The following is a 23372-nucleotide window of genomic DNA, read 5'->3' as shown; positions in this document are numbered from 1 at the left end:
TCCATGGTAAAGAGGGTTGCCCCTCTATACTACAACTGTGAATGGATGACTTTGAATATCAGCAGGTTTGTGTGTTTATCACTTCATCACTTCATTTATTCTTCCATTATGCATCCATTCACCAGTTAAGAATATCAAGTACCCAGTGTCAGATAGTTCCTGCTTCCTTCCCCACAGACAAGGCAGGCACCGTGAGCCAGTCCAGCACAGCTGTTTTCTGTAACTCTTAATCAGTTCCCATTTCTCACCACCGACTCCAATCCAAAGGAAGGGGGTCAGAACCCTGGCACAGTATTTTTTAACCACTGTTGATTTTTATAGATATTAAGAGTGACAAACAGCAGCAAAATATTAATCAAATTCAAGCTATTCTTGTAGTCTGATGATCTAAAGAGGATAAAAGCAATATAATTTAACATGCAGAATTCCTTCAATGCATAACAGAAACCCAACAGACCAAAATTTTCATCTTGACAGTGAAATGCCTAAAGAGTTATGCTCTCATTTTTGTTTTAATGATCAGATAAATGTTGTCCATTTGGTTTCTTAGCAAAGAAATCCAATTAAAAACTTAGCAGGCGCTCTCCTACACTTCTCGTGGGAGTGTAAATTGGTACAACCTTCTTGAAAAGCAATCTGGCAATATGTATGGAAAGTTTTAAAATGTTCATACCATTTGGCTTAATAATTCCACTTCTAGGAATATTTTTATAAAAAGATCTACAACTTAAGATTTTTTTAAAAAAATCTTACTATTATTTGTAATAGGGAAAATTAGGTAACAACACAAAATGTCTAAAAGAGTAAGTTATATCATAGCCGTAGAGTAAACTGGCACATGACCATCAAAGATGTTTTTGAACACTTAATACCTGAAAAAAGAGCTTATGAAATAGACTTAAAAGGAATATTCAAAATTAAACATTCTGTACTGTTGCACCTCTGTGTAAAATACAACAAATGATTGAAGGTACATAAAACATTGTTTATCTCAGAGCCATAAGATTATAATGATTTTTACTTCTTTGTATTACCCTAACTTTCTAATCACTGAGCTTGTGGTTACAAAGGGAAGTAATCTAAAATCCAAAAGCATTTCAAGTTTGGCTGGATATTATGCTAGATTCTAGGGATAAAGGTTCAAGCCTGACTCTTTATCCACACTTCCTACCACCGCATCTCCTGGTCCAAGCATCTACCAATGTACTTTCTGACCATATGAATTTGACTATTGGACTGCAAGGAGATCCAACCAGTCCATTCTAAAGGAGATCAGCCCTGGGTGTTCTTTGGAAGGAATGATGCTAATGCTGAAACTCCAATACTTTGGCCACCTCATGCGAAGAGTTGACTCATTGGAAAAGACTCTGATGCTGGGAGGGATTGGGGGCAGGAGGAGAAGGGGACGACAGAGGATGAGATGGCTGGATGGCATCACCGACTCGATGGACGTGAGTTTGAAGGAACTCCGGGAGGTGGTGATGGACAGGGAGGCCTGGTGTGCTGTGATTCATGGGGTCTCAAAGAGTCAGGCACAACTGAGCGACTGAACTGACATACCTCATATAAGTGAAATCAAAGCAATGTATATTGGAATGCATTTTTAAGGTTAATATATGTCCTACAAACAGATCGTACCATCTCCTTTCAAGGAGATGGATGATGGTGAGAGTTGCACAGTGTGAATGTACTTAGTGCCACTGAAGTATAGAGTTAAAAACGGTTAGAATAGTATGTTTTATATTATGTGACTTTTACCAAAATTAAAAAAGAATTTTAAAAGGAAAGTAAAGGTTCAAATCTGAATCCAGAGACACAGATTATCAGAGTATGTGTTAAAGACCACAGAAGAGCCACAAAATGGGCAGGAAGGCAGGGAGAGGAGAGCAGAATCTCGTGTAAGCATGGAGTAGGTGGCACAGTTGGTAAAAAATCCGCCTGCTAATACAGGAGATGCCAGAGATGCTGGTTCAATCTCTGGGTCATGAAGATCCCATGGAGGAGGGCATGGCAACCCACTCCAATATTCTTGCCTGGAGAATCCCATAAACAGAGGAGCCTGTCAGGCTACAGTCCATGGGGTCACAAAGAATCAGACATGACTGAACAACTGAGCATGTAAACATTTTCTATCAGGCAGAGTTAGGGCAAAAGATACAGCATGGAAATTCATAAAGCATTCTCTTTTCCTTTTTCCATTTTTCTCAAATTGAATATTTTAGACAAAGATGTATCTGAATAAATACATACTGTACAATTTGTTTATTTACAACAATCTCATGCATCCTAAATCACTTACGTGATGAAACTGAGTGGGACTGTATTGAGGACAGCTTGCCACCAGAGCCACTAAAACACACATTTTATGCAGAGCTGTTTATAATCTCATTTGTTCTAATTATCTTCGGTTCATCCTTAATAAACACTGAGTGGAAAACTTTTTTTCTCATTCTAAATTTTCCACTACAGGGCAAAATATTCTTAAGGACTGCAATGCAGAATGATATGTATTGCTATCCACTTAGAAGCAGAAAAGTAAATAAATGTCACTTTTTCTTCATACTTGGTTAACTAAATTTTAGAAAATGTACTCTATTGTAAAGGGAACGTTTATTTGTCATGTAAGGATAAAAAAGTTCTAGGTCAAAACTCTCTTTCTCTCTCTAAATATATATATATATATATATACACACACACACATATACATATATACAGAGAGTGTGTGTGTGTTTATCACGGTCATAAGACATATTATTGCATGGAAAATGTACATACACAGCATTAGATTTCAGGCTGCCACCCACAATTGTGTTTCTCTGACCTAAATCCAGTGATATCAACAAAATTAAAAATATGCCTTTGAATTTGTGTACACAATTAGCAACATTTTGATAAAATATATGAGGCCTGAGTGTACTATAGTGTTTTATACTATCAAGAAAATAATATTTAAAAAGTCATTCTTCAGAAAAGTTACAGGTCATGAAAAGCTATAAGGCTTTTCCTTCTCTATAGAGTTGAATGGGGTGAGGACCTAGGAAAATGAAAGGCTTCAGCCACTTCCGGAACAGCTGTACTCAAGTCACTCATTCACATTCCTTCTCATCAGAGTGGCCTGAAGATGATTTTATGTAGATGGTTCAATTGCACAAAATGTACTTGCTTCTTTTGAATCTAAAATTAGCAGTTAAAAGGTGAAATGCTCCTACAGTATTACATGCATAATAGTGAAATAACAAAATTGTCCAAATTTCCATCAAAACAGCAAAATTTATACATATCATGGTATAGTCAGAAGAAGAGGGTGACAGAGGATGAGATGGTTGGATGGCACCGACTCAGTGGACATGAGTTTGAGCAAACTTCGGGAGATGATGAAGGACAGGGAAGCCTGGTGTGCTGCAGTCCATAGGGTTGCAAAGAATCAGACAGGGCTGTGCAACTAAATAAGAACAACAACAAATGGTACAGTCATACCATGGAATACTCTGAAGCCAATAATAAGTAGAGTTCAGGAGTGTGTGAGTGAAAGTGAGTGCATATGTGTATAGAGAGAGAAGTGGCTGTATTTTATGTATGGTCCTTTATGTATATGTATGTATAATGTATATGTATTGTCTTCATGTATGTATAATTATATACACATACAGAGAGAGATGATCAAGATATACTGCTAAAGCAAAAAATCAATTTTTCTGAATAGTCCATGTAAAATGAATTCATAAAGTAATGATGGTGCAATTAATAATACTTGCTTAACCCATGTCTACCTAGGGAGTACTCATCTATACATTTCATTCATAAAAACTAATTTATCTCTCACAATAACCCTGAATTATTGGCTCTATTATTTTCCCTGTTGAACTGATAAGGAAACTGAAGCAGAGTAACCTGCCAATACTGCTTCTCAAGTCATACAGTTAGTGAGTACTTTTGTCTGTAATACTCCATCTGCCCCTCATTCCCATCTCCCCTTCCTCCTCTGATTTCAGGGACTTCCCTGGCTATCCAGTGGTTAAGACTTCACCTTCAAGTGAAGGGGTATAGGCTGGATCCCTGGCCACAGAGCTGAGATCCCACATGCCTTGCAGGTAAAAAATCAAAACACATAAAACAGAAGCAATATTGTAACAAATTCAACAAAGATTTAAAAGAAGAAAAAAAGAAGCTGATTTCTACCCATGGCTCTGCTTGGACTCCTGAGTCTATGGATTTAGCTGATGCGAGTGACCCTCAAAGGTGAGGTGGAGAAAGGTGGTAGAAGTGGGAGCTTGACATTCACCTCCAGTGCCTTCCCTTCTGCTCACTGCCATGTAGTGACCCAACAGGGCTGCTCTCCTCTCCTTGAGACCACAGTTTCTGCTCTGTAACCCCTTTCCCACAGCTACACTATCACTGAATTACAATAACAGCTTTCTCTCTGCCTGTGCTTTCTGGCCCAGGGGAGTGGGGGTAGGGTAGGGGGTGCGGTAGGGGATTCCCCTCTCACTAACCCAGGTTGCCTCACCATTCCTTGTTTCCCGTCACACCTCTGTAACTAGTCCCTTCCTCAAAGTCTTCAGTCACTTTGACTGGGTCTTTCCTGCCAGAACCTGGCTCACAGAGTAGGAGAAGTGAGTGTTAGTCACTCAGTTGTGTCTGATTCTTTGCAACCCCTCAGACTGTAGCCCGCCAGACTCCTCTATCCACAGGATTTCCCAGGCAAGAATATCAGACTGGGTTACCATTTTCTTTTCCAGGGGGTCAGACAGGATTCAAATTCAGGCAGTTTTGTTCCAGAATCTGTGCTCCACCTCTATCCACCATGCAATCCTGCCTCCTCAATGAGGTAGTGTGTGTGTATTTTGTAGTATTAAAAGACTGTGCACTAAAATATTGATAGGAGTTTTATCTGGGAAGTAGGATTACAGGGGAGCATAAACTTCTCTATTTTATAGTTCTACAGTATTTAAATTTTACTTTATATTTTTCCAATAAATATGCAATAGTGTTATATAATAACCATTAATGACATGACAAAAGGATTTGATACCACTTATTACTACTGACTATTACTTAAAGAAATCTGGTATACCTGTAGAGTAACCCTCCAAGGATGGATACCCACTTCAAAGTTAAAATTTTAATTTTGATTACAGGCTTTTTTATAATATTATGGAAAATCATTCTCTAGCACAGAGGTCTAGACAATATGCTATGCACTGTTACTTTTGGGTTGCAAAAAAAATATCCTTGAATAGGAAAATAGAATATTATTATTTCTCATATTTGGTAATGTGCCAAAGAGATGCTCAGAACCGGCTTTTCTGATGAGATGAGAACCAAAAAAAGAGAAACACTTAATATTACACTTTTAATACTCCAGAATTTAATAATGATGGAATCTTATAGCTTCCTTTGGGGCATTATTAATGTATAATAGGGTAAACATCCTTCAGATTTCATCACACCTGTATGATCAGATGATATAAACAAGATTTTATAGGGAACTGGAGTCTAAAGTCACATTTCAAGCTCAATGTACACATGCACCTCTCTGCTTAGTCACAATGCAGAGAAGTCTTCTATGTCCCTCTTACATGCTACAAATGCAACATTCCCACATCACTTCTTCAACACTCATGGAGAGTTTCCTGCAGAACAAAGGGCTTTAGAAAGAAACTGGGATTCAATTACTGTTTTGCCCTATTGCTATATACTTCGGAATACTTCCTTTCTGAACCTTCAAAGATAACTGCTATAATTTTCTGATACATTAAAAAATTTAATCTTCATGTTTAAATCATAATAACAAATATGTCTTCCTGAAATCTATGGAGCTTAAGCAATGCTTGATATGAGTACCTAACATCAAATTAACTAATTCTATTCAATTAAAGACATCATAAAAGACCAATATTTCTGCTTCAATTCTTCCCATCTTTCAGCCCTTCTTAACGTGAAATGTGAAATCCATCAGTTGCATTTGTGATACTTCCTAAAAGGCAAATTTAGCTTAACAGAAAAAATGTAAATCCAGAAGCCCCCCACATCTAGGTACACGAAACCTCCAGATGCCATTCAAATCCAACTCTCCTACCGGGGATTTAGTAATGAATGACTGCCAGCGGGAAATATGCCACAGCCCCTAATCCTTTAGCCTCCATGACGTCAAGACCTCAAACGTGGAAAAAATCCAGGTCATTCATTATTAGAGCGTAAATGTTAACAATCAATGTCTCCAAGCTGTGGACGTAATTCTGCCCTAAGACCCATCTGTCATCAAAATCTAAATCAGTGAACATTACTCTCAGACTTTTTCTCACTAGAATAAAAGCTGTGTTGGTTATAGGTGAGGCATAACTTGGAATTAAACTATAAATCTTACGTAAATGCTGTATCTCAAGATCACATACAATTGTATATAAAACAATTCAGTTAAACATTAATATACCTAGGCATGAATTATTTCCCCTCCTCTGTAGAGACTGGTGGAGAGCTACACATTAACCTTACATTCTTACAATTATATGCAATACATGTTAGTTAAAGCAAATGGTTCATTTGTCTTATTTTTATGGCTATAGACATTTACTTATACTCAATACATTTTTTTTTCAATCAAAAATGGCAATAAGCGAGAGACAGCATCTCAGATTGCTCTGAGGAACTATTCAAAAGATGTAAGGGAGCAGCCAGAATTTATAGGAGTTTTTGCTGTAAAAAAAAATCAAAAAGTTACTGCTTATCACAACAGACATCTCAAGTTGATGATTTTAGTGCTTTTCAATGTGTAGGAAAATTTAAGAGTCTGGGTTTACTGAAATTACTCCTTTGATATATATCTTAACTGTCTAGGGTCAGTATCCTATTTTTTTCCATCCTGAATTCCCCTTAGGGTACACTGTCCTGGATGCTACAGTGGCTGATGGCAGGCAACATTCTTTGTCCACCTTGCTCCTTTAATTTTCATGTATTTCTATAAATGTACCCCAAAATAGCTAATAAAGATAAAACCTGCTGTCAGGAAAAAAAAAATGGTAATAAGGTCCTGGCACAGGGACAACCATCTTTTTCATGTCCACCTCAAGGTCTGCTCATAATTTCAGGGGCTGACTGCTAAGCTCAGTAGCTATGTTACTCTGACTATAGTTCACAGCCAAACGAAAAGTTAAGTAGGGGATTCCCATTAATAATTTAGTATTAACTGCTAGAAAAGACAAAATGGAATCTGTTTTTCTTTTCTCTTGCCTATGCACTAAAAATGAAAATAAAATACAAAAGGCATTAATGAAGGAAAAAATGACCAAGAAAATAATTGCTAATAAAAACATACACTTAAAAGGAAACAGGCAGTAAGTTCATTTTTTATTAAAGCATAGTTGATTTACAATGTTGTGCTAATTTCTGCATGTAACAAAGTAACTCAGTTATACATATATACACACTCATTTTATATATTCTTTTCCATTTATCCCAGGAGATTGGATATAGATCACAGTGCTATATTCAGTAGGACCTAGCTGTTTATCTATTCTAAATGTAATCGCTTGCATTTGTAGGGTGTGCTCAGTTGTATCTGACTCTTTGAAACCCTATGGACTGTAGCCCACCAGGCTCCTCAGTCCATGGAATTCTCCAGGCAAGAATACTGGAGTGGGTTGCCATTTCCTCCTCCAGGGACTCCTCCCGATTCAGGATCGATCCCTTGTTTTCTGTGTCTCCTGCACTGGCAGACAGAGTCTTCAACATTAGCATCACCTTGGAAGCCCCAAGTTGCATCTACTAACCCCAAACTACAAATCCATCCCTCTCCCTCTCCTAAATGAGCTCTCTCTCCTAAAAATGAGTTCACTTTTAGATAGCCATGTTTAAATTCAGAATGTGTAAATGAATTTTGAATATTGTATTCATCAGAAATTCCCAAAGAATTGATTAGCTCCTGAAGAATTATTAGCTAAAAGTGGCTACTAAAATATAAAATATCAGTTTGACCTTGGATACTTCAGACAAAATAATATGATTAAATACTGAGAATGTTACTTCTGGCATTAAATAGCCAGTTCCTCTAAAAAGAGAGAAGTGGCTCATGGGAATAAAAACAGACATGAATTTTGAAAATTTTTTGAAGATTAGGCTACTTTGGCAAAGCTCTATAACTGCAGTGAAATAGAAGCTATAAAGATAAATGCTAAGAATTCTTTTTCACAGACAATGAACACTGTTGCATGCATTGCTCAGATGGTGTGGCTAGTCTCATCAATCGAAGCAAGAAAAACTGCAAACTTCAGAGTCAGGATTGGACTAATCAGGGTGGCTGTGGGTTTGGGAGTGGAGGAAAAGTGCATAGCAGAAAGTAAGGGTTCCTGGGACACAAGACAGTGAAGAAAGGATATGTCCTCGCCCAGAGTAAAGAAAGGGACGGAAGGGGAAGACTGGTTTTGATTTACTTTTGTTTCCTTGTTTTTGTGTTTGTTTATGCATTTCATAATGCTCATTGGTAACTATGTGGACAATTGTGATGCCAATAGGAAGAAAAATACACATGGTTGATTGTCAAATACATCAGCTGAAAAAATGGAAAAATGCAAAAACAGTAATTCCAATTGATGAAAAGAAATACTAACACAAGCTGCATGGAAAAATTGTGAAACACTATGAAATGGGGGGAAAAACCAAGCAAACCAAAATAAATGAGTGGGTTCATGACCAGCTCAGCTCACACATCTGGATACCTCTGGCTTTCATCGTCTTGAAGCCATTTTATAAATCCTAAGTAACAGAAAACTGACAACCGTGCAAGTTACTGTCCAAACACTTATCCTAAGAGAAATGCATGTTCTGCCATTGGAATGCAGCTGATTCTTGCCCTATAGACAGTGATCAGTTTCCATTTTGAAAAAATTGATTCCATCACACTTTATCTGACAGTGAATGTGGGACACTTTGACTTCTCCTATGAATCAGTTGCCATATCTTATCTGTTTCCTCCTTAATCTGATAAATGAAATATTTGGCAGGTATTCCTTTTATATTTGTGTGAGTCATGACTTAACATTTTTTATAAAAAAAAATCCTTTAGATCTATACATAGGCATGTGCCCTCACATTCACAGACATGTACATCACCAATAATATTTAAGAGCAACTACATTATGGTTGAATTGCAAGTACTTTCCCCAATATACTTTTCTGCATTTTCCAAAATTTGTTTAATAAGCATGGATTACTTCAACAATCAGAAAAGATATTATAAAAAAAAATTTAAACATCCTAAAACCTAAAATAATTCTCTGAGAGCTTCTACACATAGAGCTTGGTCTCAAACAAACATATGTTTTTAATATTTGTGATTAGGTGACCCCTCAAAAGCAAGCTTCCTAAAACACTATATGATCATATTTTCACTTTTAAAAACAGGAGATACATATGTACCAGGAACCTAGAATTGCTAATCCCAGTAAATATATATCACTATATCAATATAAATATCAGGGAAAATGTACTTTAAAGGCCTGACAGAAACTGGGTAAAATTAGAATTTAGAGTTGTGATATTTAAAAAAAAACAACTATACCTTGGATTTAGAAATGAAGAAATACCAATAAGAACCACAACCAGGCGTATCTAGATATTAGTGGGGTGAAGTCCTTCATCTAGTTGAACTGCCTCAGATGTTTCAGAGTGCTCATCAAAATTTATTAGATTATTTATTTCTTGCTAACCCAGAAAAAAAAATCTTTGCACTCCATAGCCTGCCATATTACAAAAGAGACAAATGTACTGAAATTAGGATGCATGCATGGTAAGTCACTTCAGTCATGTCTGACCCTTTGTGACACTAGGGACTGTAGCCTGCCCAGCTCCTCTGTTTATGGGATTTTCCAGGCAAGAATACTGGAGTGGGTTGCCATTTCCTCCTCCAGGGGATCTTCCCCACCCAGGGATTGAACCTGGATCTCCTGCATTGCAGGCAGATTCTTTACCACTAAGCCACCCAAGGAAGCCCTGAAATGAGGATAGTAATGAGCAATAACTCTTAATGGTAATTTTTTTTTAAAGCATACAAAGGAAAATAAATATCATAGATCTGAAGACACAGATTTCATAGCAAAGGCAGAAAAGCAAATCCTTATAATTTAGTAGTTTTCATAAAATATCAATATCAGCACATGCATGAAAAAATAGGAAACTTCATTTTTTAATCATCATGAAACTTCAATCCATTTTCTCACTAAATAAGTCAATACACTCGAGTGGACTTTTCGTCTCACTCTGAGCACTCATAACAGAAATAGAATGCATTCAGAAAATTAAAAATTCATTACAAAGGAGCAAAGTAATGATTCAAGAACTATTATGGGTTAAATTGGGCCCATCCTGTCCCCTGAAAAGATACTGAAGTCCTAATCCCAGCACTGTGAATACGATCTTATTTGGAATAGGGTCTTTGCAGATGATAAAGTCAAGATGAGATCATTAGGGTGGGCCCTAGGTGACTCAGTGGTAAAGAACATGCCTGCCAAAGAAGGAAAGCCAGGATTCATAGGTTCGATCCTTGGGTTGGGAAGATCCCCTAGAGGAGGAAATGGCTACCCACTTCAGTGTTCTTGCCTGGAAAATTCCATGGACAGAGGAGCCTGGCAGGCTGCAATCCATGGGGTCACAAAGAGTCAGACACAACTAAGCAACTGAACACACATGCATGCATGATCCAATGTGACTGCATCCTTATACATAGAAAAAATCTGGACTCAGGAACAGACACACTGAGTGAACGTGATGTGAAAACATAAGCAGACCACTACCTACAAGTCAAGGAATGTCTGAGACCACAAAAACCCAGGAGGCAGACATAGAACAGTCTCTGCCTTCAAAATTCTTCCAAGGGACCAATTCTACAGACACAAGTGGTAGAAGGAGAGGGTGGGATGCATTGAGAGAGCAGCATGGAAACATATACATTACCATATGTAAAATAGACAGCCAGCGGAAATTTGTTGTATGGTACAGGGAGCTCAAATCAGGTGCTCTGTGACAACCCAGAAGAGTGGGAGGTTCAAGAGGAAGGGGACATACATATACCTATGGCTGACTCATGTTAATGTATGGCAGAAGGGAAGTGAAGTCGCTTAGTCATGTCCGACTCTTGGCGACCCCATGGACCGTAGCCTACCAGGCCCCAACCATGGGATTTTCCAGGCAAGAATACTGGAGTGGGTTGCCATTTCCTTCTCCAGAGGATCTTCCCAACCCAGGGATCGAACCCGGGTCTCCTGCATTGTAGGCAGACGCTTTACCGTCTGAACCACCAGGGAAGCCCCTAATGTATGGCAGAGACCAATACAATATTTTAAAGCAATCATCTTTCAATTAAAAATAAATAAATTAAGAAATATTCTATCCTGCAGAACTGAGAGACGATAGCTTTCTGCTGTTTAAGCCATTCAATCTGTGGTACTTTGTTACAGAGTCCCAGGAAATGAATACAAGAATTGACATTTGTCTAATTTCACATGCTTCTTATGATCTCAATTTGTTTGTTCAGTCACCAAGTGGTATCCAACTCTTGGTAACCCCATGGACTGCAGCATGCCAGGCCTCCCTGTCAGCCTGTCCATAGCCCACCAGACTCCTCTGTCCATGGAATTTCCCTGGCAAGAATAGTGGAGTGGGTCGACATTCCCTTCTCCAGGCCATCTTTCTGACCCAGGAACTGAACCTGTGTCTCCCGCATTGTGGGCTGATTCTTTACCATCTGAGTCACCAAAGATAAAGTATGATCTCAACAGAATATGATGATTTTTTTGCTATTGCTTGAAGGGCTTTCCTAATAGTTTAGACGGTAAGGAATCTGTCTACAACACAGGAGTCCTGGGTTTGGTCCCTGGGTCAAGAAGATCCCCTGGAGAAGGGAATGGCAACCCATTCCAGTACTCCTGTTTGGAGAATTCCATGGACAGAGGAGCTTGATGGGCTACAGTCCATGGGGTCACAAAGAGTCAGACACTACTGAGTGACTAACACTTTCACTTGCTGTTGCTTTAGCACACTGATAATGACTGAGCAAGAGATTTTCTGAAGATTCAGTCCTTTCTTCCCAAATCCACCTCTACCAACACACACGCACACACACACACACACGCACACACACGCACACACACACACGCACACACACGCACGCACGCACACACATACACACACACACACGCACACACACACACGCACACACACGCACACACACACGCACACACACACACGGAAAAGAGAGCAAATATCTTTGAATAAACAGTACTTTTTTAAACACGATTTACAACTGACTGGTTGTAAGTTGGTACCATCTATTATTATTATTATTGATGTTCATTAATGCTAATTGTTTCACATTTATTGCCACACTTTTAAATATTAAGAACATTTCAAAATTTATGTTTTAGCTTAGGTATCATAAGAAAACAAAATTGGGACAATGAAATAAAGAATAGTTAAAGACAAGGCAGAGAGTTAAAAGTAAATCAAAAGTTTTCTGAAATGTTTATTAAATTTAATAGTGCTCATTATCCATTAACAGATATCAATATTAAAATGAGAAAGAACAAGCATGCTGATTTCCATTGAGAAACCCCTTTCTTGCAAAGATCAGAGGTAAACAAAAAGTCATATTTCCCCTTACCTCCGAAGACTGGAAACTATAAACAAAAGTGTCATTGATTTGGGGAAAACATATAGAGCCATAGCTGGGCTTCCCAAGTGGTGCAGTGGTAAAGAATGCCCCTGCCAATGCAGGAGACACAGAGACATGGGTTCGATCCCTAGGTCAGAAAGATTCCCTGAAGAAGGAAATGGCAACCCGCTCCAGTACTCTTGCCTGGGAAATCCCATGGACAGAGGAGCCTCATGGGCTATAGTCCACAGGGTTGCAAAGTTGTGACTGAACACACACACACACACACACACATCTGTATCTACGTCAGTTTACTATAACTAACTTAGTGTTTAATAAACAAAAATTAAAATGTTAAAGAATATATTATATACTAATAAAAATAAGAAGAGACTTTGCTACTGAGTTAGATATTATGTCACTATAGCACAGCATAACTATTAAGCATAAAATACCTTTGAGAAATGAGAAGTTTCAAGGGAATCACAGTAACTAGCTCCTTGCTAGCTTTAAATCTGGGTAGTAACTCAGTAACTAAAAGGGAGTGGGGAAATATAAATTCACATCTGTTATAGAATTCTGTCTGCATTATCAACTATACAAAGAAATTAAGAAATACCTAGGTAACATTTAATAAGACTCTATCACACACACACCGGAGAAGGAAATGGCAACCCACCCCAGTATTCTTGCCTGGAGAATCCCATAGACAGAGTAGCCTGGTGGGCTGCTATCCATGGGGTCGCACAGAGTTGGACACAACTGAAGTGACTTAGCAGCAGCAACACACACACAGAAGATCTTTGAAAATACATCAAATAGAAAGCATAACTTTAATAAAGAACACCTCATAGCTAAACAATGAGTCAAATGGGTATGTGAACAGTAAAGAAACAGTCTAGGAGGTTTTTTTCAGCAAACCTAAACATTCAGAGCTCTCTAGACAAGACTTACATGAAAGATTAAGAGTGTAATGTACTTTTTAGATCAAGGTTTAAGAAATTAAGATTACCTCTACACCTATGCATTCACAGTTCTATTCACAGGATGAAAAACTATGAGAAATAAAAGATGTTGAAACCAAGAAAAAATTTTAAGTTCTTTTTTTTGTTGTTTTGTTTGTTTAAGTCTTTCCTGAATTTGTTACATTATTGCTTCTGTCTTATATTTTTGTATTTTGGTGTCAGGAGGTATGTAGGATCTTAGCTCCCCAACCAGAGATTGAACTTGCACCCCCTGCATTGGAAGAACTCTTAACCAATGGGCCAGGGAAGTCCCCCAAAACTGAGATAAATCTTAGATGTTTATCATTCCTCCAGTTTTTCTTTTTTCTTTTTTTTAGTTTAAAGGAGATTTAATTTATAAGCATGGAAAAGGATGAATTATCCATAGCAACTAAGCCAGAAAGTAGATTTTTAAATGATATAGGAGAGACAGAATAAAATACAGGGAGATAGAAGAGGACAATACATATTTTTACATTTTAATTTAATTATTTTTTTAAATTTTATTTTATTTAACTTTACAATATTGTATTGGTTTTGCCATATATCAAAATGAATCTGCCACAGGTATACATGTGTTTCCCAAAACACATTAAGATAAAAGTATTCCTATGTATTGAAAAGTCCAAGTTTTAATTTAAACCATAAATATATGATGCTGGCTAACACTCAAAGCAAATACTATTTAAAAATTAATGGGTATCATTTTTTCTCATTTTCAGGTCATTTGTCAGAATCTGCTCTAGCATACAGTGTTTTGGGAGATTTGAGATAACAGACTAATGTCTGGGCATCAGATCTTTTCATCAATGTGATATGAAAAGGATGGTTAGGCCAGAAAGATAGAACATATCACTCATGCTTTAAAAAAAAAATCAAGCAAAAACTTTGGTTTGCCTAATTTCTACTTCATATCATACTTTGCACTTTCTAGGAAAAAGAAATCAAGCCTTTCCCTTCTACAGAAACATTGCTTTTGAAAGACTGGAAGCAACCCACTAAAAATTAAGCAATTGTTGCCAATTAAACTGTAGTACAGCTGCACCCATTTAAAAAGAGCAGCTGTTGAAGAAATAAAAGTACGTTCTCTGCATCAAATGACAAAACATTAAAAAAAAAAGTGACATTTGATTAAATGGATATTTATTAGATACAGCTCCATATGGCTTTTACATAGATTCTTTGATGTAAACACCAGCTTCTTTTACACAGAAAGTTGAGAAGTGCTTATCTCTGAAATACTCACTTAGCTCCCATTTTGTCCTCTGAGAAACAATTATTTTATTTTAATGTGCGTAATATCCAGGCCAGCTTGAGTATGTGTAATTGGGCTCTAATATTTTGCATTTTTCAACTCTGAGTGTCAGAATCTGCTTCTAAAACTAAAATCTAAAACTCAGTTTTCTCATCCTTGTCCTTGCTTTTTTCTTTCCCACATTCTCCAAAGTAAAGCATGATCTGCTTATTTCAGAAAATATAGACCTATAAGAAGAGGGAATTTCTCTGTGGCATGGTTGTCCTGTCATCTTGAAACAAAAATATTTGCGCTTCTGTATGGGATAGAAATACTCTTCTATATCAGGTTTTTTTAGAGCTTCCCTGGTGGCTCAGACAGTAAAGAATTTTCTGCAGTGTCAGAGACCTGGGTTTGATCCCTCACTCGGGATGAGCCCCTAGAGAAGGGAATGGCTACCCACTCTAGTATTCTTGCCTGGAGAATTGAATGGACAGAGGAGCCTGGTGGGCTACAGTCCATGGGATCATAAGGAATCAGACTGACTAAGCAATTAACACATAGGAAAAAAGAATACATGTGCAATGTATAAATTTGGTCATTCAGTTCAGTCCCTCAGTCGTGTCCCACTCTTTGAGACCCCATGAACCGCAGCACGCCAGGCCTCCCTGTCCATCACCAACTCCCGGAGTCCACCCAAACCCATGTCCATTGAGTCGGTAATGCCATCCGACCATCTCATCCTCTGTTGTCCCCTTCTCCTCCTGCCCTCAATCTTTCCCAGCATCAGGGTCTTTTCCAATGAGTCAGCTCTTAGCATCAGGTGGCCAAAGTATTGGAGTTTAACAAAATATTTTTTGTTTTCCAACTAAATGATCGATTATGTAGTCATAACACTCAGAGCAAAAAGGAGAAATAATGTAGTGGTTTCCATACTTTCCAGAAAAAAAAAAGTCATTTGGGGAGCTTGTTAAAAATATATATTTACCAGGTCACTTCTCTGGAGTTTCTGAGTCAATTGATTAAGCCAAGAATGTGGGTAGAGTTCGGGGAATCTGAGAAGAGATGCTATGAGCAATAAAAGGGATTCATCTTAATGTTTTTAAAAAGATACAAATAAAGATACACTATATGTATTTATTTTTTGCAAGCTGCTTCATTGTGCCACTTGATATATAACTGGAAAAGACTCATCTCAGAGTTAGATTTTGTTAGGCTTAGATTTATTACAGGTTCCCTGGTGGCTCAGATGGTAAATAATCCTCATGCAAAGCATCAAACTCAGGTTCAATCCCTGAGTTGGAAAGATCCACTGGAGGAGGGCATGGCAACCCACTCCAGTATTCTTGCTCAGAGAATCCCATGGACAGAGGAGCCTGGTGGGCTATATACAGTCCATGGGGATCCCATAGATTTAATACAGCAAATGTCTTGTTATGCAAGTGACCAGGACTGGTAGTTGGTTAACAACAACAACAAAATCAGTTAATGCAGTTGAGTTATGTAGAGCAGGAAATCATTTAACCAAATTCAATGAACATATAATATATATTTGGTTTTAACTTGAAATATTCTTTATTCATACACTTATTTACCAATCTTTTATAAAGGACAGGACTACAAGGTATAGGTCTCCTATTTGGTATCCCAAGTCATCTTTAAAAAGAAGATAACCTAAACATCTGTAATGCAACACTGTTATTTGATCTTTACAGTTCTCCAAGTATTTCACAATTATATTACCTACACCTAACTTGGAATTCCCTGGTGGCTCAGTGGTAAAGAATCCACCTGCCGATGCAAGAGACACAAGAGATGGTGCATTCAATCCCTAAGTTGGGAAGTTCCCCTGGAGTGGAAAGTGGCAATCCATTCCAGCATTCTTGCCTGGAGAATCCCATGGATGAGGAGCCTGGTGGGCTACAGTCCATGGCATCACAAAGAATCAGACATGACTGAGCACCACAAGGGTGATGACGACATCTAATTCAACACACAAGCTATATTCACTTGGCCTTCATCAAGTTTTTCAAAGAAAAATTTAATGTTTTTAATAAAAATAGCAACTATTTTTTGTTTATATTTCAATGGTTAATATATTTTTAATTAAATTATGTGATGACAGTATTAAGTATAGGTGGGAAAAAACACACTTGCTGGAGCAGCAAGTGTAGGTTTGGGAACAGCTGATGAGCATCAGGTTTTATTTTCAACAGAGACTGGAGAGGACAGACTAGTTATGTAAGCTGATTAGGGAGAGGTCAGTGAAGAAAATTCCCCCTATGGTTTCATTTCATAGCTTGAATGGTGTTCTGTTTTCACTGTCGATGCTAGTTTTCTTTCAGTAGTTTTCTTTGGTTAGTTTCTCCCACTAGAACTTATCTTTGTAAGAACATGGTGGGAAATGTTATTCACAAATAGTCCTGTCTTCACTGTCCTCCTATGATTTTAAAGCTGACTGGAATAGCTTCTGGGCAAATCAATGCTTAAAAAAAAAAGAGAAGTTATGCAATCTAAAACAAATATTTAGAGGAAAATTTTCCAGGAGACAAAAATGGTCAATAGACCAAGTTACAGAAATTAATTCCTAATAGACTTGCAATTAATCAAGTCATTTCTTTAATAATAAATTCTGTTAACTTTGCAAATACTCTTAGTTCTTTGAGAAATAACTTTTAGAAGACATAATTGGTCATATCAAATTACACCAGACCTAATATGAACAGCAGTTCATCCATAAGTGGAATACTTTTCAATCCTGGATGCTCCATTATGTGACTGATAAAGAAGTTGAGTAAATAACTTTAAAAGACTTGAAGTCATAGGGCTTCTGTTACATAGTTAACAAATACCATTCAAGCAAGGAGATGTTCAATTGCTTTGACTTGGCTTTCTCTCCTGTAGTTTTCTACAATTAACTGTGTCATTTTACAGCAGCAAAAATAATTGCCAAATTCATCTTATTGCTTGGCAACCAACACATCTCCAAGAAGACCCAAAATGCATGTTCTCTTCAAAGATAGTGGGGTATTTAGCCTAACAGCTATTAAAGTGAGGCCAGAAAGCAAGAGAAAGAACTTCATGGACAAATGAACTCTTTATTGCCAGCCCTGTTGCCAAAAGAAAAAATTTCCTCAGATATTTACTCTTGTCAACATTGATGAAAAGGACTCAGAACATGATGATGAAATCTTGACAAACCAAGCCCTTTAATCATCCAGGGACTTCAGGTTTAGAGCCCTCCTTCTTGATTTTGCACTCTTGTATAATGCCCAGCCTCTTTGCTGCACTAACATGAGTAAACTAAAAATCATTTGAAGGTTTTATTATACAAAGTCCAATTATTAACAGAGAAAAAAGATTTCAAGTAATGGCGAGAATCTTCTAAGCAATCCCAGCTGCAGAAGTCTCTGATCCAAGTGTCCTCAGTGTAACTGGATCACGTTGCACCCACAGTTTTTGCCATGCTGGCCCCAGGAAAGCATTTCCTATATGTGCTCATGTTTGGTCATAAGTTCAAAGGACCACGATTTGGATGATATCAGGAGCAACCAAAATATTTTTATGTGATGAGATTCCTTTTCCTTCCTTTTGACTCCTAACCCGGGGTGATTTTTAAATTTTGACCCTCAACTACAGAGACATGAGGTGTGTCATGGTATATCAAAGGATAACAAATGGAGAGGAATTTAAGTAGAAATATATATATGAACTTTGGCATGGATCAAGGAGGAGGAGGGTGGCAATACAATCACGTTGTGCCCATAAAAACAGAGGCATCCATTAGGAATCACTACAATGAACCTTTTACAGCACACAGTATTTGATATACTTCTAATAAAGCAAATGTGCCATTTCCAATGTTTTACAACTTCTGTAAACTGTGTCAGCTACCTTAAGAGAAGACTTAAAACTTTTTAAGAATGAAGAATACTTATAAGGAACAGAAACAAGGATTCAACTGTTTTTCCAAAGAAGTACTGCCATATCACCTGAAAAATCAGAGGTCAAACTCAGCTGTCATTTTTCCAAACAAGAGTATAGGTAAAAAACCTGGCCATGAGAAACTAGGAGTTTTAGTAAATGTTGAAAATTCACAAGCAAGCATTTTCAAAGGAGTGTAATTAGTTCAAGCTCTTTTATGAACATAGTGAGGAAAATACATGAGAAAACTCAAAAGGCTGACTTTTCAACTAACCAAAAGCCTAGGCAAAAGTTCATATGCCAAAATTTGTACCTGGAAATGATTTGAAAGTCATAAAAGAGGAACTTTTTATATTCTTATTAATAATACTAAAACACGGCCGCTCCAAATATTGATATTTTCCTGGTGTTTATAAGGATTTCATAATATATAATTATTCCATTAAAATTTGCTCTGATAACCAAGAAGGAGAAGTGTCACTTAAATTATACTTCAAAACAAGTAGTCTATTTAGATGTAAAGTGTTCTTTTCTGGAAATTTTTACAGTTATAATCAACATTTACGTAGTACATTTGCAGGCAATTTTTAATATTGAGAACCACATCCAATATTTATTGAGCTCTTATTGTTTCAATAAGACACTACACAGCATATTAAAAAGCAGAGACATTACTTTGCCAACAAAGGTCTGTCTAGTCAAGGCTATGGTGTTTCCAGTAGTCATGTATGGATGTGAGAGTTGGACTATAAAGAAAGCTGAGCACCGAAGAATTGATGCTTTTGAACTGTGGTGTTGGAGAAGACTCTTGAGAGTCCCTTGGACTGCAAGGAGATCCAACCGGCCCATCCTAAAGGAGATCAGTCCTGGGTGTTCACTGGAAGGACTGATGTTGAAGATGAAAGTCCAATACTTTGGCCACCTGATGTGGAGGGCTGACTCATTTGAAAAGACCCTGATGCTGGGAAAGATTGAAGGCAGGAGGAGAAAAGGGGACAACAGAGGATGAGATGGTTGGATGGCATCACCGATTCAATGGGCATGATTTTGAGTAAACTCCGGAAGTTGGTGATAGACAGGGAGGCCTGGCGTGCTGCTCTCTATGGGGTCGCAATGAGTCAGACATGACTGAGTTGAACTGAACTATTGAGTGTCAAGAACTATGATGTGTACTAAAAATATAAAAAAAGCACAAAAGAAGGAAAGGAAGAAAGGAAGTGGGGGAGAGAGAAAGAAATATACAGAGAAAAAGAAAAGAAGGAAGGACAGCAGGGAGGAAGGGGGGAGAGAAAAAGAAAGGGAAGAAAGAAAAAATAAGTAATCAGGGGCTCACTGGAGGCAGTAATTGCAGTGGGTAGAATCATGGGCTCTGAATCCAATATTTATGACACAATCTAAGTGTTTCCAGAAGCTTGATCTGATGGAGGTGTATAAAATGAAAATAGCTACCTAGGGTGTTTAGGTCTCATTATAACTATCACTATATTTATTTTCTCAGTATCCTCTTCGGAATCATTGCTCCTTCCAATTTAGCAGGCTGCCTCTAAACATGGCTCCCCTGTTTATTCATACGGACCAAGCTGTCAAAAGTAATAAACCATCCCTATTCCTAAGAGCACTTTAAAATAAAAATTTACATGAAGCATAATTCCTAAAGTAAATTATTCCTCTCTCACAATTATCATTAGGAACATTGCAACTGTTGACAGACTATTTTGGAAGAACATGACTCATCGACAGAACCTTAAAGCCTTACACATTTTATTTATTTGTTTTCAATTAATTATTTGAGAATTGAGCACGTCCGAGACTTCAAGAAGCCAACTTTGTGGCTTCTGGCAGAAGATTAGATCTGAAAAGAACTGCTTACTTTGGTGACAAAGGAGAAAGGCAAGCTGTTGGAGACATGAATCATGAAAAGCCTTTTCACGTTCCATTTTCGGTTGTTATAAAGGAAGGGTGGGGGTAGGTGGGGAGGACTAAGAAGTTTTTCAAAACTGATTCTGTTGTTGTTTAAGGGTCTTCTTCTCAAGGCTAACATACTCAACAACAGAGAAAAGGGAATCATTCTGGATTTCTTCCCCTTACACTTGAGTGCTTCTTTAAATCAAGAATATCTTAATTAATTCAAAACATGCAACTCTTTCCTTTAGAACTCCATAGCCTACTGAGTTACTTACAGAATTATATATAATTCTTCAAGGGAATGTAAATCATAGGCATAAGTTATAACATAGCACAAACCTGAGGATGAAGGAATGTACATTCTCTAAACACACAACAAAAAACACATGCTCATTTATTCTTCGCAAAATATTTTTAAAATGCTGTTCTTGGATTATTCAACTGTATATGGCATTTCTTCAGGTAAGATTTAACTGACATAACTCTATGTGGCAACTTAATTCATAACATATTCAAGGACATTAGCTCAATAATCATAATTATATATTCATATGTTAAGGATTAGTCTCCTGCCCAGGCTAAAAAAAAAAAAAAAAAGACTTCAAGCTGTGGTAGAAATCTCTTTGCTAGAATTCAGTGAAAGAAAGCTTACATCTGAAATGAATTCCCTCAGTGGAAATTACATTGTTTCTCCTCCTCTTGAATCTCAGAATCCACTAAAGGAAATGTTGGTAACAAAATTTAATAATCTAAAGAAACAAGTACTTTTCCCAGGTTAATATAAGCAGTGTTTCTCTTAGGAACATTTATAGCTAAAAAGAGATGGTAATGTTTATAATAATAATTTAACTCATCAATTCTAACCTCAGGTTTAAACAGCTTTTAAAAGCAGATATAACTACTGTGTGTATGCACACACACTAATTGAGAGAAAAATTAAGATATTCTGAACAATAGATTTTATACTAGAAATAATCCCTCTAGGAGACAACGGTCAGGTTTCAATACTAATAGTAGGAACTAGGTTTCTAAACAACAAGGTCCAGCAAGGTACAGCACATGAAGTATATTCAATGTCCTGTAATAAACCATAGTGGAAAAGAATAGGGAAGGAATATGTATGTGTGTGTGTGTATATATATATATATTTTTTCAAATCACTGTGCTGTATACCAGAAATAAACTATACTCCAATAAAACAAGGAATTGGCTTTTATTTAATATCAAATACTTTGGTATCAGTCTATAAGGAACAGAAAAAACCAGGTTGCACAAATTGAGAGTGGTATTATTTTTACCAACGCTTTCCAGGCGGCGCTAGTGGTAAAGAACCCACCTACCAACGCAGGAGATGCAATAGATGCGGGTTCTATCCCTGGGTGAGAAAGATCCCTGGAGGAGGAAATGGCAGCCCACCCCAGTATTCTTGCATGGAGAATCCCCATGGACAGAGGAGTCTGGTGGGCTACAGTCCATAGGGTCGCACAGAGAAGGACACAACTAAAGCAACTTAGCGCACACACACACACACACACACACACACACACACTGCAAGACGAAGGAGGAGTGTGTAGAAAACCTTGTCTAAGTGTCATATCCACAACCGGAAAAAAAGATGTTCTTCTCAGGTAATTTTGAAAGCGTAATATATATTTTAGGTATATTTTTAAATAAACCGGGGAAAACCTCAATTTGTTTTCTATTAAATATGCTGGTTTAGAAAAAAGAAATGCAAGTCAAAGTCCAACACATGTATGTAAACCCCAGCCTTGCTGTATACCATGGATAAGTGATTAACCTCTATAAACCTCCATTTTCTCACAAAGAATGTGAAGGTAACAAAACAAATTTATGAGGCTGTTGTAAGGGCCAAATCAAATAGTAAATATGCAGTGCTTAGCATGATAAGAATAACTGAAAGTGATTATTAATTTAATAAAACTGTTCTTTTTTAGTAAAATCTCAACCACTTGTATTTTTGGTACCTTTTTCTCCCTACAACTACTTTATTCAGCCAACCATCTCTCAACTAGCAATCTTAAAAGATAACTAGTTGGAAACACATAGTACTGAATCATATATAGTAATATGCATTATTACTTCAAGGAAGTATGTCCATATCTGCAACTTACATTGAAATGCATCAAAAAAATGTAGAGACATTAGTGCACAGATAAAGGCCTGGAGATAAAAATGGTATGTGCATAAGCAAGCATTATAAAATGTTATTCCCTGGTGGCTCAGAGGTAAAGAATCTGCCTGCCGATGCTGGATCAGATCAGATCAGATCAGATCAGTCACTCAGTCATGTCCGACTCTCTGTGACCCCATGAATTGCAGCACGCCAGGCCTCGCTGTCCATCACCAACTCCCGGAGTTCACTCAGACTCATGTCCATAGAGTCAGTGATGCCATACAGCCATCTCATCCTCTGTCGTCCCCTTCTCCTCTTGCCCCCAATCCCTCCCAGCATCAGAGTCTTTTCCAATGAGTCAACTCTTCACATGAGGTGGCCAAAGTATTGGAGTTTCAGCTTTAGCATCATTCCTTCCAAAGAACACCCAGGGCTGATCTCCTTCAGAATGGACTGGTTGGATCTCCTTGCAGTCCAAGGGACTCTCAAGAGTCTTCTCCAACACCACACTTACAAAAGCATCAATTC

At 37.5% G+C, this 23372-nt stretch overlaps 1 protein-coding gene across 1 annotated transcript in view; it reads right to left on the bottom strand.

Moving 5' to 3' along the window:
• LOC105000199 (cGMP-inhibited 3',5'-cyclic phosphodiesterase A) overlaps nt 1-23372 on the bottom strand; it is a 348425-nt gene that overhangs the window by 213280 nt on the left and 111773 nt on the right. The gene's annotated exons all lie outside the window — the stretch shown is intronic.

Source organism: Bison bison, unplaced genomic scaffold (assembly GCF_000754665.1).
Source record: "Bison bison bison isolate TAMUID 2011002044 unplaced genomic scaffold, Bison_UMD1.0 scf7180017864370, whole genome shotgun sequence".
NCBI lineage: Eukaryota > Metazoa > Chordata > Mammalia > Artiodactyla > Bovidae > Bison > Bison bison.
The sequence above is the reverse complement of the archived record's forward strand: the minus strand, read 5'-3'. Positions and strand labels throughout refer to the sequence as shown.